Source organism: Perca flavescens, chromosome 24 (assembly GCF_004354835.1).
Source record: "Perca flavescens isolate YP-PL-M2 chromosome 24, PFLA_1.0, whole genome shotgun sequence".
Lineage (NCBI taxonomy): Eukaryota > Metazoa > Chordata > Actinopteri > Perciformes > Percidae > Perca > Perca flavescens.
The window spans coordinates 8883115-8895306 of NC_041354.1; positions in this window are offsets into that span (position 1 = coordinate 8883115).

The following is a 12192-nucleotide window of genomic DNA, read 5'->3' on the forward strand; positions in this document are numbered from 1 at the left end:
AAATACATCTGAAAATACTCCACAGTGTACATTAGAAAACTTCAAATGCTGCTAAACATTAGCCTTTCTGTCATTATACATCCTGAGTAACATGGCTGCCAGCAGAGACCCAGTAGCCAGATGTAGCTGCTGCCAGCCCCACAGGATCTACACTGACTACTGAGCAACCGCTGTGCGCCCTGTGGCTCTGCAGCTCCGGTTGGAGCCAAAATGGCCGTCCCAGCTGCCACATTTCAGCCGAGACGGGAAATGATAAGGAGGAAAACAACATCATGCAGAGGGAATGTGACAAACGAGCAGGTTCCCTGGGTGTCAGATGTGTCGTCAGTGTTGGCCGCTGCTGATATGATGCAGGTGAGGATGTGACTCAGAATACTGTAATACAGTTCTACTACAAAGAAATCCCCTAAACGATAATATTGCACCTTAAATGTGAATGGACAAGTAGAGGAAGAGTTGCTAACAATACAGCAGGCAGCCTATTTCACAGTTGCACCTTCACTCATAAATGCTCTGCCAATATCTATATCTCATGCCAAAAATGTTGGGAAACATTGGTGTAGATGATGGTATTTAAAACAATTTAAGAATATTTTGCTCTTTGTGGATTCAGCTGCCCTGCTTAGATGTTATATACACAATACTACCCGTAAAGAAGTAATTTATGTTTAATCCTAATTAGCAAGTATTAGCATGCTAACACACTAAATCAACCTGGCAAATACATTAGCATTTAGCTCATAACACTGCACCATAAGTAGGCTACAGCCTCGCAGAGCTGCTAGCGTGGCTGAAGACTCTTCTTCTCTCTTTTAATTTTCAGCACAAAGATTGTTTTAAAAAAATATCAGAGTGTCTTAACAGTAAATCAATGAAAACTGACGCATTTCAGGTCGAGGTGCATGTGTCGAAGAAGATAAGCTGCCATGACTCTCCTCATCTCCCTCTTTGCCTTCCAGCACGTACAGTCCTTCTGCTCCCACGCTGAAACCAAGATGGCCGTCTGTTGCAGCGTCCATTTTGACTGCAACAGATGGCTGCTGGAGGACTTCCTACCGCCTTTCTTGGAGTGTCCATCTGCTGTTTGACGTCTGACAGGAGTCCTGAAAAAGAAAGACACTGGGGTAAGAATCACTTTAATCATATGAGGACTATATATATATATATATATATATATATATATACATTTGACTAAAACTGTACAGAAGACAACAAGACGGCTGAGTCAAGAAAATTAAGAATCCAGCATTGTTCAACAATTTCAATTTGAAAGCAGTAATACGAGCTGAATTCTCTGGGGGTCATAAAACAGATAATACATACTGAATATATAGATAATTTTTGCTGCTGTTGCCTTTCTGTAATACTTAACCTACAAACACTTTGCCGGAGGCACACAGGAACAAAACCAAGTGTGGGCTGGAAAAAGAAATAGTGATTCTAGGAAACAAGATGCCAGTTTTAGAACAGGAAGTCTTCATCAGTTAAGAAGATTAAGACTTCCTGTTGGCTGTCTGAAACGACAAAGGCAGGAAACTTGAGTTTTTGCGTTACAGTGACAATATGTTAAGAGAGAGGGGATATGGGATGCAGGTGGCAGAAGCGTTATGCAATTATTCACAAAAGAGTAAAAATGTCGGTACATTATGTATGCTAAAGTATTGCGCACATACAGAGCTATCTCATACCAAAACTCTGTCATCACACAAGGTGTTCAATGGGCTCAGTCCCAACAAGTTGGACTAGTCCTTTAACTCTCCCTATATATCTTCCACCTACATCCTCTGTGAAATCTGGCAGTGATCCAGCAGAGAGGTATGCGAACTCTGCTTGGCTTGGACCACCAACCACCCCCACCTCCCCAAATCCAGACCTACTAACAATGTCTCCCTGTGTCGCAGTGGGGGGAAAAGGGAGAGTAAAGAGCGAGAGAGGAGTTAAACCAGCAGTGTGATCAATGCCCCCCCCATCACTCTTTTCCCCCTCTCCTTCCTTCCTGTTCCCTCCATCTCTGCTCTGGCGTTTCCGCCTTTGTGAGAAACAAACAGGTGGCCTTGACTGCTAATTTTAACCAGGCCGATTGTCTGCCTGCGTTTCCCACAGCTATGTATAGATGCCTGCAATAAACCAAGTAGGTCATTGTGTGAGACTCACACACACACACACACCTACACACCTACAGACGCACACACACACACACACACACACACACACACACACACACACACACACATACACACACCTACACACGCGCACACACACACCTACAGATGCACATACACCAGGCCCTTGCCTCTAAAAATGTCTGACTTGTCCATTCATCCACTCCCGCCTCTGTTGCAAATGATCCTCCCTTATTGGCTGTCACTCTTAGCCAATGGCAGAGCTTCCTGCTGCCCATTCATAAAACGCTGGGTCATTGAGGATTATGTACCTTTTAAGGCATGTGCAAAGAGGAGGGCTAAACCCACTTTTTTCATTTTTGCACTAAATTTTTATGTTACAAATGAATATTTGTCAGTAGGATTAAAAAATCTAATAAACAGATGCATTTATGGGTTTATTATTGATAAAAATGCATATTGGTGGTGTAATTTAAACTGAATCTGTAGTGATGTTGTTTATTGTTTATCTCAAAGTCTCTTTTCTTGATTAGTGGGATTTCAAATGAATGTTTTATCCTTATATATGTCAAATTTTAAATCTATCCTTTAAAGTTTCACTCCATTCAGCCCGACGCAGAGATACAACATTCCTGTGTGTTTAATGAGTAATGAACCGAGGGCCCCTCAGGCGTGATCATTTTCCCTTTTTTGTTTTCTCAGGCTATCGCTCTCTTTCTGTCCCTCCATCCCTAAGGTTCGACTCAGGCGCAAACACACTCAGTGTTGTTTCTTCCCCCTGTAATTACATAGCCTGCTAGTTTTCTGCCCCCTTTCAGTGTTAACTGCCCCACCTCCTCCCGGGAGTTACATGTTATTATATTGAAATGTGTGACTGTGTCAAAGTGACTCCCTTATATGGAGCCTGATGTGTGACACCCAGAGCACAGACCTGTAGCTGAGAGGGAAAGCTGAATAGATCCTTTTATGATAACTTGATAAAATATCCCCATAGAATAAACAATTCCTACGACTAATCAATTAAGTATTAATCATTTATGGTTGTCTCGCAGTGCTAGGAAAGCAAATAATATATCCCTATACAATGTCTGTGTCTTTGTAGGTGTTTCGTAGGGCAAAACCACTTTAAAGCTGTAAAATATTAAACTATTACATTATATATTTTTGACTAAATAAGCAAAGATTAGTTAGGGAAAAAACAGCCGTGGGTATTTATTTATTAAGAGTTTAAAGTGGTGCAAAACTCAGCTGTTGCTCTATTCCACTACACATAACCAGCTGTCAAAAGGCATTCTGGGAAATGTATGAAATAACTAACTCGGGTAGAAACACGTATGAGTCAAAAACACACAACGCTTCATCATAGAATAACTCCCTGGAATGTGTTAAATCAAAGATTGATTATAAATGACTTTATATTCTATCAAATGTTTTTCTGTTGTTTTCCTTTAAGAATCACAAAAGAAAAACTAAATTTGATTTTCCATTTTTGATAATTTGCGGACGAATGTTAATTGCTTGGCTGCCATCCACTCAACAATACAAACTGTTGCCTCAGTTGCATGATGAGATGTGAGGCATGTTTGTGATGGGCTATCCAAAATAACAAAAAAAAAAGAGGTGCTACCCATTGCTATGGAAACGGAGAGTAATTAGCACAGAGTGCTGTTCAGAGAATAGGAGAGAGTGAGAGGGCGCATGATGCATGATGTTGCGTGTGTGGGATGTTGGCCTGCTTTCAAGAGATGAGCAATGAGAGGTAGAAGAAGAGGAGATGAAGTAACAGTCATGCAGGTTTCAGGTATCGTTACACACCGGCAGAGACAATAACTTCCTCTATGCTGATTCAATCTTTCATATTAAATTTGATAAACAAATTAGCACTTTTGCTGGAGGAAAGAGTCGGACAGATTTCCTCAGTCCCCCCCGCCCACACACACACACACACACACACACACACACACACACACACACACCACTCCCCAAAGCCTCGCTGCATGTTTAAACAGGGACTGTAACTGGAAAGCTGGGTTCAGCTGTCGATCTGGCTCACGCTGCTACAGTCCCCCATGTACTACGGATGTGTCTGTCCATCTGTTGGTCATGTGGGTTTCACTGATCTGATCTTTGACGAAGGCTTGCACACAGGGCACGTCTTCACATTGTGTTCCAGCAATTGAACAAAGGCTACATAGTCGAAAAGAGTTTTTAAGGTCATATTGCGATTTTTAATTAGGTGCATGCAAGCAGGAGAGATGGGACATAAACAAAGAAAGGATCGTTCAAAGTGTAAACCAATGGGATATGAGTTAGAGTCTGAAAAGCATTACATTTTGATATAAAATGTGTCTTTTGCTGACATTTAAAAACATTTTTTTTAAATTTAAACCATTTTAGTGGATGAGCTGTAAAGGTGAAAAAGTCACTTTTATTTGTTTTCATTTTATATATACTGTAGCTAACCTGGTGGAGGCTACTCTTAAAGTTTACAGTTTCAGTCAGTTTGGAAAGACCGTAACTGCAACCTCACTGGTACAATTTTGATAAAGCTGGCCGCAATGATGCGTCTCATCACTGATTGGCCCTTGGCTTGCTTGCATCATTCACAGAGGGTGACATTTTTATATTGTGTAATCTTAATTTCAGAAGCTGTTTACCACAAATATCCTGCTTCAATTCCATACATTTCCACTTATTTGTGCAACAGCAGCAAGTTAGTTTTTGCCACTGAGCTAAAGGTTATAGGTTCGATGCCTTGCTCAAGGGCCCCTAAACGGGCCCCCCTTCATTCAGCTGCTCTGTCGCCCGCATCACTCAACAACAAATCTAGCCTAACCACAATGTTTAATAAGACAATGCTTAGTGCATTTCCCTCACAGTACCGGCACTCTCAAAACACCCACACAGTTGGCTCACAATTTGCCGCTGTTCTTCAAGCATCGAACGACTCCTCAATCACACTCTTCTGTGCAGCAGCTAATGGCAGCCAGGGGCCCACAGGCACGCATATGCTAAGAACAATTATGCAGATGTGTGCTAAAACCACTTTGGTGGTATAATCCAACAATCAGTCCATTACAGTAATTGTCATTAGCGGGTGGGCGATTACAGCTTCGACAGAGATGCTGAAGAACAGGCAGAGCTCCACTGGTTTTATGCAAATCCTAAGCCCCTGATCGCTGATTTCTGTGTTAGTTACCGCAGAGCCAGGGAGTGTGTGTCTGTGTGACCACCTGTGGGATTACACAGTGCGTAAACAGTAAAAACTAGACTGTGCACAAATGATTTAGGGTAGGTGGGGTCAGAAACGGGGGAGGGTTATGCAGTTTATACTTTTTGGTAAAGGGAGGTTGGTCTGAAACTTTTGGGAGAGCAGGGAAAGATTTATGTATTTTATTCTTGTGCAATTTGCTGTCAAAAAAGAAAAAAAAATATTAATCAATTGAATATAAAAATTGTTACGTCAAAAGTGACTTGTCTCAGGGATCATAAAGGTGCCTTTTGCCATATATTTTGTTTTCGTTTTTTTTCTATGGAGGTTTTTCTTTAAAGAAAAAAAGTCAAACATAAGGTTCAGCCCCAACTCGCCACCCTAATAACTTTCCTAACTAACTTTGAAAAGAGATTGAAAAGGCATAACCTGTCAGGAATAAACAGAAGATAAATTCATTAGCATAAGATAGATTGTGTTGTTTCAATAAAAGTGTGTTTTCTTCTCTTTTTGTTTCTATGGTATGATCATGGTATTCTTTTTACTGTGGTATCAGTGTGTAACATACCAGTCAGTCCTCAGGCCATCGGACCACTTTGTCCAGTTGTAATGCATCAGCTGGGAGCTTATGGGTGTCATGTGAGGAGGCAACATGTCAGCAGCTCCAATAATGTGGTTAACTTAAAGAGGAAGGCAAAGAATGTATCCTAAACTCGACCCCAGTCCTCCTCCTCCACCTCCCCTTCCGTCATGGGTTCTCCGCTGGGTAATCGCATACCAAAAACACAAGAATTTCCCCCTCTCTCCTCTCCAAGCAGGGGCTACCCCCTCCCTATACAGCTGTCAAGCTGGCCGGACTTCACTAGGAACAAACCGGAAACTATGCCAGTTTTTGTCTTTGTCTTATGGTATAGTACACTGACAATTGTGAGGTGTTGACTGTTGATTGGAAAACACATTTTGTTGAATACATTAAGACATTTAAAAAAAAAATGGTAACAGATAATGATATAATCATTTGAATAAAAGCTGATCAAAATCGAACAGTATTAATCATAGGCCTATCCTGTCGAATAAAAAAATCCTGTCAACATTACACAATGCAATATTCTTGATGTGTATGACAAATAGGGAAGGTACTTTTTTTGCGTCACTACTGCAAGTGACTCTTATTTTAAAATACCTAACCGGAAATTTAAGAATCTTTGAATGTAACTCACTTGACGCTGGTGGCAGCGGTTCAGAGAGCGGCTTTGAGAGCGGTTCCCAAACTGCTCTTAATGTGAAAAATACAGAGAAAACGCCGGGCGCATTCCTGAGACCCAGAGACACCAATGCCCGACTTGTGTGTGCGTGCGTAAATGTGTGCGTATGTGTGCGCGCAAACCGTGCGTCCCTGCGGGGGTGGAGAGAGCTTGGAGACCACACACTTTGCGCATTGGCCCCCCCCTTCCCTCCCCACACACACACACACACACACACACACACACACACACGCACACACGGCCGAGCAGCACACTTGGCTCTCAAAGTAGCAAAACATTAAAGTTGTGAAAAAGAAAAACTGATTGTTCAACAACCCTGTAGATGTGGCTTTGCTTTTAAAAAAAACGACAGTTTGGTGCGTGAAAATTCCCTTTTTAACCAAGTGGAGAGACTGAAATGTGCTCCCTGGAGAAGCCCCGCATGGCCAAAGCAAAGCGTAACTGAGATGATGAGATGGACTTTGGTCAAAGTGAGGGATTAGTACCGCCACTGGTGTTGAATACATACTAATGTTGTATTCAACAATATTGAATTGTTTTCATGTTGTTCGGTCCGATCACACGCCGCGTTGCGCAATCTGCATGGATAGGCTGCGATCGGCGAAACGGTGCCGAAGAACGAGAACAAGTCTGTTAAACTTCCCTTTATCCAACACGGACAACAACAGCAACGACCGACCGAGGCTGCGGAAAGTTTTTATACACCGCACCGGAAGATAAAGTGCCTGTATGAAAAGTGGCTCCACTTACCGTGGCTGCGTCTGCTGGCCGCATGTCCCCATGAGAGTGTGAGTGTGTGTGTGTGTGTGCGCGCAGGAGACGCATACCGATACTAGTGGTCGGAAGCGCAGCGCGACACGTCAACGCGTGTTGCTTCCATATCATAAGGGGGATTCTTCAGCTGCTGCCTGGCTCGGTGGTGCACAAACTGGGGTCCGGGGGCCTCCGAGGGGGCCCGATGTAGCAGAATGAGGAGTGTAACAAGCCACAAGTGGCTGTGGTTGAAGGTGATGTAGAAGAGCAATGTTGCATAAAATCAATGTCACTTCATTAAAGTAAGAACTTCCAATCCCTGCATCAAATGCATCTAATCCCTGCTGTTGAATCAGAACATCCCACTGAAATATCCACAAATGAGAGAATTGATCGTCAAGATGTGATCAGTTAGGACACTAAAGTTTTATTGTTTTGTTTTTTTACATACAACTTTAATTTGATTGTTGTGTTTTATGCGTGATCTTTGGTCTCCAAAATAATAATAAAAGCTCATATAATCCTCGTTTTGGTAAATATAGTTTTAAATGTTAATCTTGCTTTTGGCATTGTCATGAATATTAGCGGAATAGCATTTTAAACACTCATAAAAGGATTTCTGATTGGTGCATATACGTTTTGTACTTGCACATGTGTTATTGGCTATTGTACAATACCTCAGACAAATTCTATAATAAATAGATTTAAAATTTAAAAAATCTCAGATTTGGTTCTGAACTGTGGGCTGTGATGTTCGTCTGAGGGTTCACCTACCTGCTTCTAAGACTCACTGCATCATCACCGACTGCAGCTATAGCTGTGTTATATCCAAATTTCAATGCTGCTCTAATTTAAAATCCATTTACAAATATTACCATAGGAGATACAAGAAAATGACATAAAGTACATATAATCTTGAGGTTAAACTCGAGATTGAGTCACTGTAGGAATACTAAGTTTGTACAGTGTAAATGTTTTCAAAATGGCTTGAGGCACAAGCAATAATGTCGCATTTGGTGGTTTATTTAGAATGTGTGGATGTGATGGAACAATGCAAAGCATCAGTCAGTCTGTCAATCCCTCCTACAACATCACATCAATCTGACATTTCATAGAACAACACTGAAACACCAATTCATACACACACACACACACACACACACACACACACTGCATCTGGGGAATATCACTCTTCTTTTTCCTCTCGGGCGACAACTTGAAAACGCAAAAGCAAGTCTGTGTCTGATTTTCTCCACCCTAACACCTTCTCAAACACACACATACACTAACACACAGTCTGAATGAATCCTGCAGCAGCAGCAGCATCCCGGAGCGCGCTGCTGATTTTAATTGAACAGATAACAGTCCGAATTGTTTCGTCTGCAGTGGAAAGGAAGCATGGAAGATTTGTACTCCTGCTGCACCGTGGAGAGAAACGCCTGGCATCTCTCTCTCTCTCTCTCTCTCTCTCTCTCTCTCTCTCTCTCTCTCTCTCTGCAGTGGCTCAACACTGAAGCATGGGCAGCACGAGGCACAGACAGGCATACAAATAGGCACCCAGGCACATACACGGCAAGTAGAAAAACAGAAACATCAAGTGCTTACCAGCAGGCTTCATCCAGACTGTTAAACCCCAGGACAACCCCAGATGCGTGATCTGCCTCTTTATTTCTCCCTCATCTCTATCTCTACACACACTTTGTTTATGTCTGTCTTTCTATCTGTCTTCCTCCCCGTTTTCTGTTACTCTCTGTCTCTGCTGCATCCTACAGGACATCAGTATCCTCCTATCCATCCCTCTCTCTGCTCTCCACCAGTCTCTACACTGATCTTTTAAGTCTACCAACCTCTCCACTGATCAATGGACAGCCGGCGAAGCAAGCGCTGCTGCCTCCACCTCCCCCAGCTTTATGTGTGTGTGTGTGTATGTGTGTGTGTGTTCGCTGTGAGGAGGCTTCCAACCCACACACCACTCTCCAGAGCTCTCAGCCTCCACAGTGCCTCATCAGTTGACCACTCCACACCCCTACGCATCAATTGTGTGCATGTGTGTGCACACCTACACACACTAGGGCCATTAAAAGCTACGCCCACATTACACTGTCACCTGAAGTTGATTTTTTTTTGCCAGCATGTCTTAACAAGGGCACCAAAGCAAGGAGCTCTGAACACCTGTGACTCATCTTTCTCCTTAAGGAGCAGCTCATAACGGCAGTAGTTATATCCATTATATGCATAAGGCTTAGTGGTTGAATAGCCAGCTCCAGGCCATGCGGCGACTTTGGTGAACAGCTTATGTTGTTGTAATTCCATCAGCGTAACAAAACATAACAGAAATACTAATTTTGTGTCCATTCTTTGTATGAAACAACACCAAAGCTGAAAAAAAAAATCACATTTTCACACCCTCTTGAATTGTTTTTAGAGATTACAAATGAAAAAGAGACAAGGAAACAGGCTTGAGACTTCAGTTTGAATCGCTCACCTCAAGCTAATTTTAAACGAAGAGAATCTAAGCAACCAGCACTGCAACATAGTTATAAATACTGAGCTGAACTCATTTCCTGCTGCGAGAGGCGGAGAAGCCATCAGATGAGAATAAATGCAGGCGATTCAACAGTGGCATCACGAGGGGTTAAATCTAACAACAGTAAAGAAATGACCGGTTTGACGCCCCAGGGTGACCGATGACCGAATGTCAGCAAGCTTAAGAAAAACAATATTTCTGAGCTTTGAAATAGGAAAGCAGGGTAAAAACAACTTTAACCTTATATTAGTTTTAAACAAAAAAAAAAGTTCAATGTTTCATGCAAGCAGCAAATATGAGAAGAAGTGGGTAATGCGTGGTGATTGGCACCATGGCTGAACAGACAAGACAGGCTGATTGACAGGTGACAGATGCTGGGCAAAAATACCATAATGATGGGTGCTCATAACAGCAAAGATTGACGTAACAATTACAGAGAAAAATGAGCTTCAAGCTACTTTAAATACAATTACAGATATACCAGCATCCACCTCTGCCAAATGACAGAATTGTGCCCCTATGGCGATATGTGAATAATGCTATAGAGGCTGAATGAGGCAGTCATGGTTCAAATCAGCATGGACTTTTGCAAAATTGAACCAACCTTAACTTAATCCTCTTTTTTTTGTGTCATATTAAAACAAATTATTGATACTATTTATTGCCGGTATTTATTCTGCTACAGGCACAAATCAGACAAAAGATCTGCACACTGTACTGATAGCTCCCAGCAATTTATTTTAAGGGTGTAAAGTGTTATTAGTTTACCTCTCTCTATAGTAGTTTGCTTTGTCAGTGGCGGAGTCCACCACTTCTGCACTGGATTCGAGGAAACATATTTGGCTTGGTTAGCCAAGTACACAGGCTACAGCGATTTCTAAAGAAGACATTCAATTTTCATCATGCATGAGTTTCTAAAATATCTGTCTCTGATAAGCTGCATATGCACACACACAAAGCTCAAATGAAAGAGATGGCATATACTGCTGAAAAGTGGAAAGGCAGCAGATGATATTTGAGTCTGTGATGATGTCAGTTTATCTTTCAGGCATTCTGGGGTCATTTGTTAGAGTTTGACCTCGCTCACACATGGCATATATTCAGGACAGCTGCATCCTGATTTTTACATAGCAACAGAAGCTATGTAGCTATGAAGCTATATCTAAATTGAAACCTATGACAGGTGCTGCAGGTTCTGAGTGGTTCCCTCCATTCATTTATTGAACTAAATCAGAAGCAGCTGATTAATTCAAATTTAATTGACCGGTTAATTGATTTCACCATCAGAGGTAACACTGTAACAATGATGTCAGTTGTATTGAGAGTACGTCTGTCTTGTTATGCTCATAAGATTATTTGACCATGAGACAGACACAGAGAGAGGTAGCAGACTGACAGCGTGCATTTCATCCCTTTCTTCTTTCCGCGAATGAGGCAAATGGTGAATGTAAACAAGTTTAAATAAAAGCAAGGACATTTTGAAAAGCCTGTAATGTAAGTAGTTGACAGTGCGTGGGTGGCTTTGCAAGCTGAAAACAATTTCAAACTGCTGGATATCGCGGATAAAAAAAAACAAACAAACTCCTGTGGCTCGTGTGCTGGTGTGTCGCCAGGTGTTGGTCTGATGGACGGAACCAAAAAATAGGATGTGCACAGAAGAGAGAGGGCCAGAGATGATTGGATTACAGTGATGCTCACAGAATGCTGATATTTAATCGTACCATGATAAAGGTCACCGTCAGGCATTTGCACTTGTAATGTTAGCGCTGGAAGTCGGGAAGTGAATTTAATTGTCTGGTGTTTTTGTACTGTGGATACCGTATGACATGTGCAAATAATATTGGCCCCGACTCTGCCTGCTCTGTCTTCGGGGCTGGACCCTGGACCTGCTTCATTAATAAACTGGCAGACTCTGAAATACTCAGTGGACGTTTTCCAAACTAATATACCTCATCTTGAAAAGAAGAAAATGTGGTGTGGTTGCAAAGTGGACAGGTTGGATTAGCGAAAAAAAAAAAAAAAAAAAAAAAAAAGGATCAGCGGCCTCCTCCAAGACACAGTCTTTAGCCTCACAAACTCCTGATTCTTTAAATATAACTGCAAAGGTGCAACATGGTGTCTTAGGTTCTGGGGAAGAGGTATCACATTGTCACTATGTTTTATTTTATCTTTGAAAGCATGAATTTATGCACGTGTGTGTGTGAGGAAACACTGCTTTAATTTGTCTTTATAAAAGCATTAATCATCATATGCACATTATTAATGACCCCAAAATAACATTTTACATCTCTGCTGCATGCTCATTCAGGTATT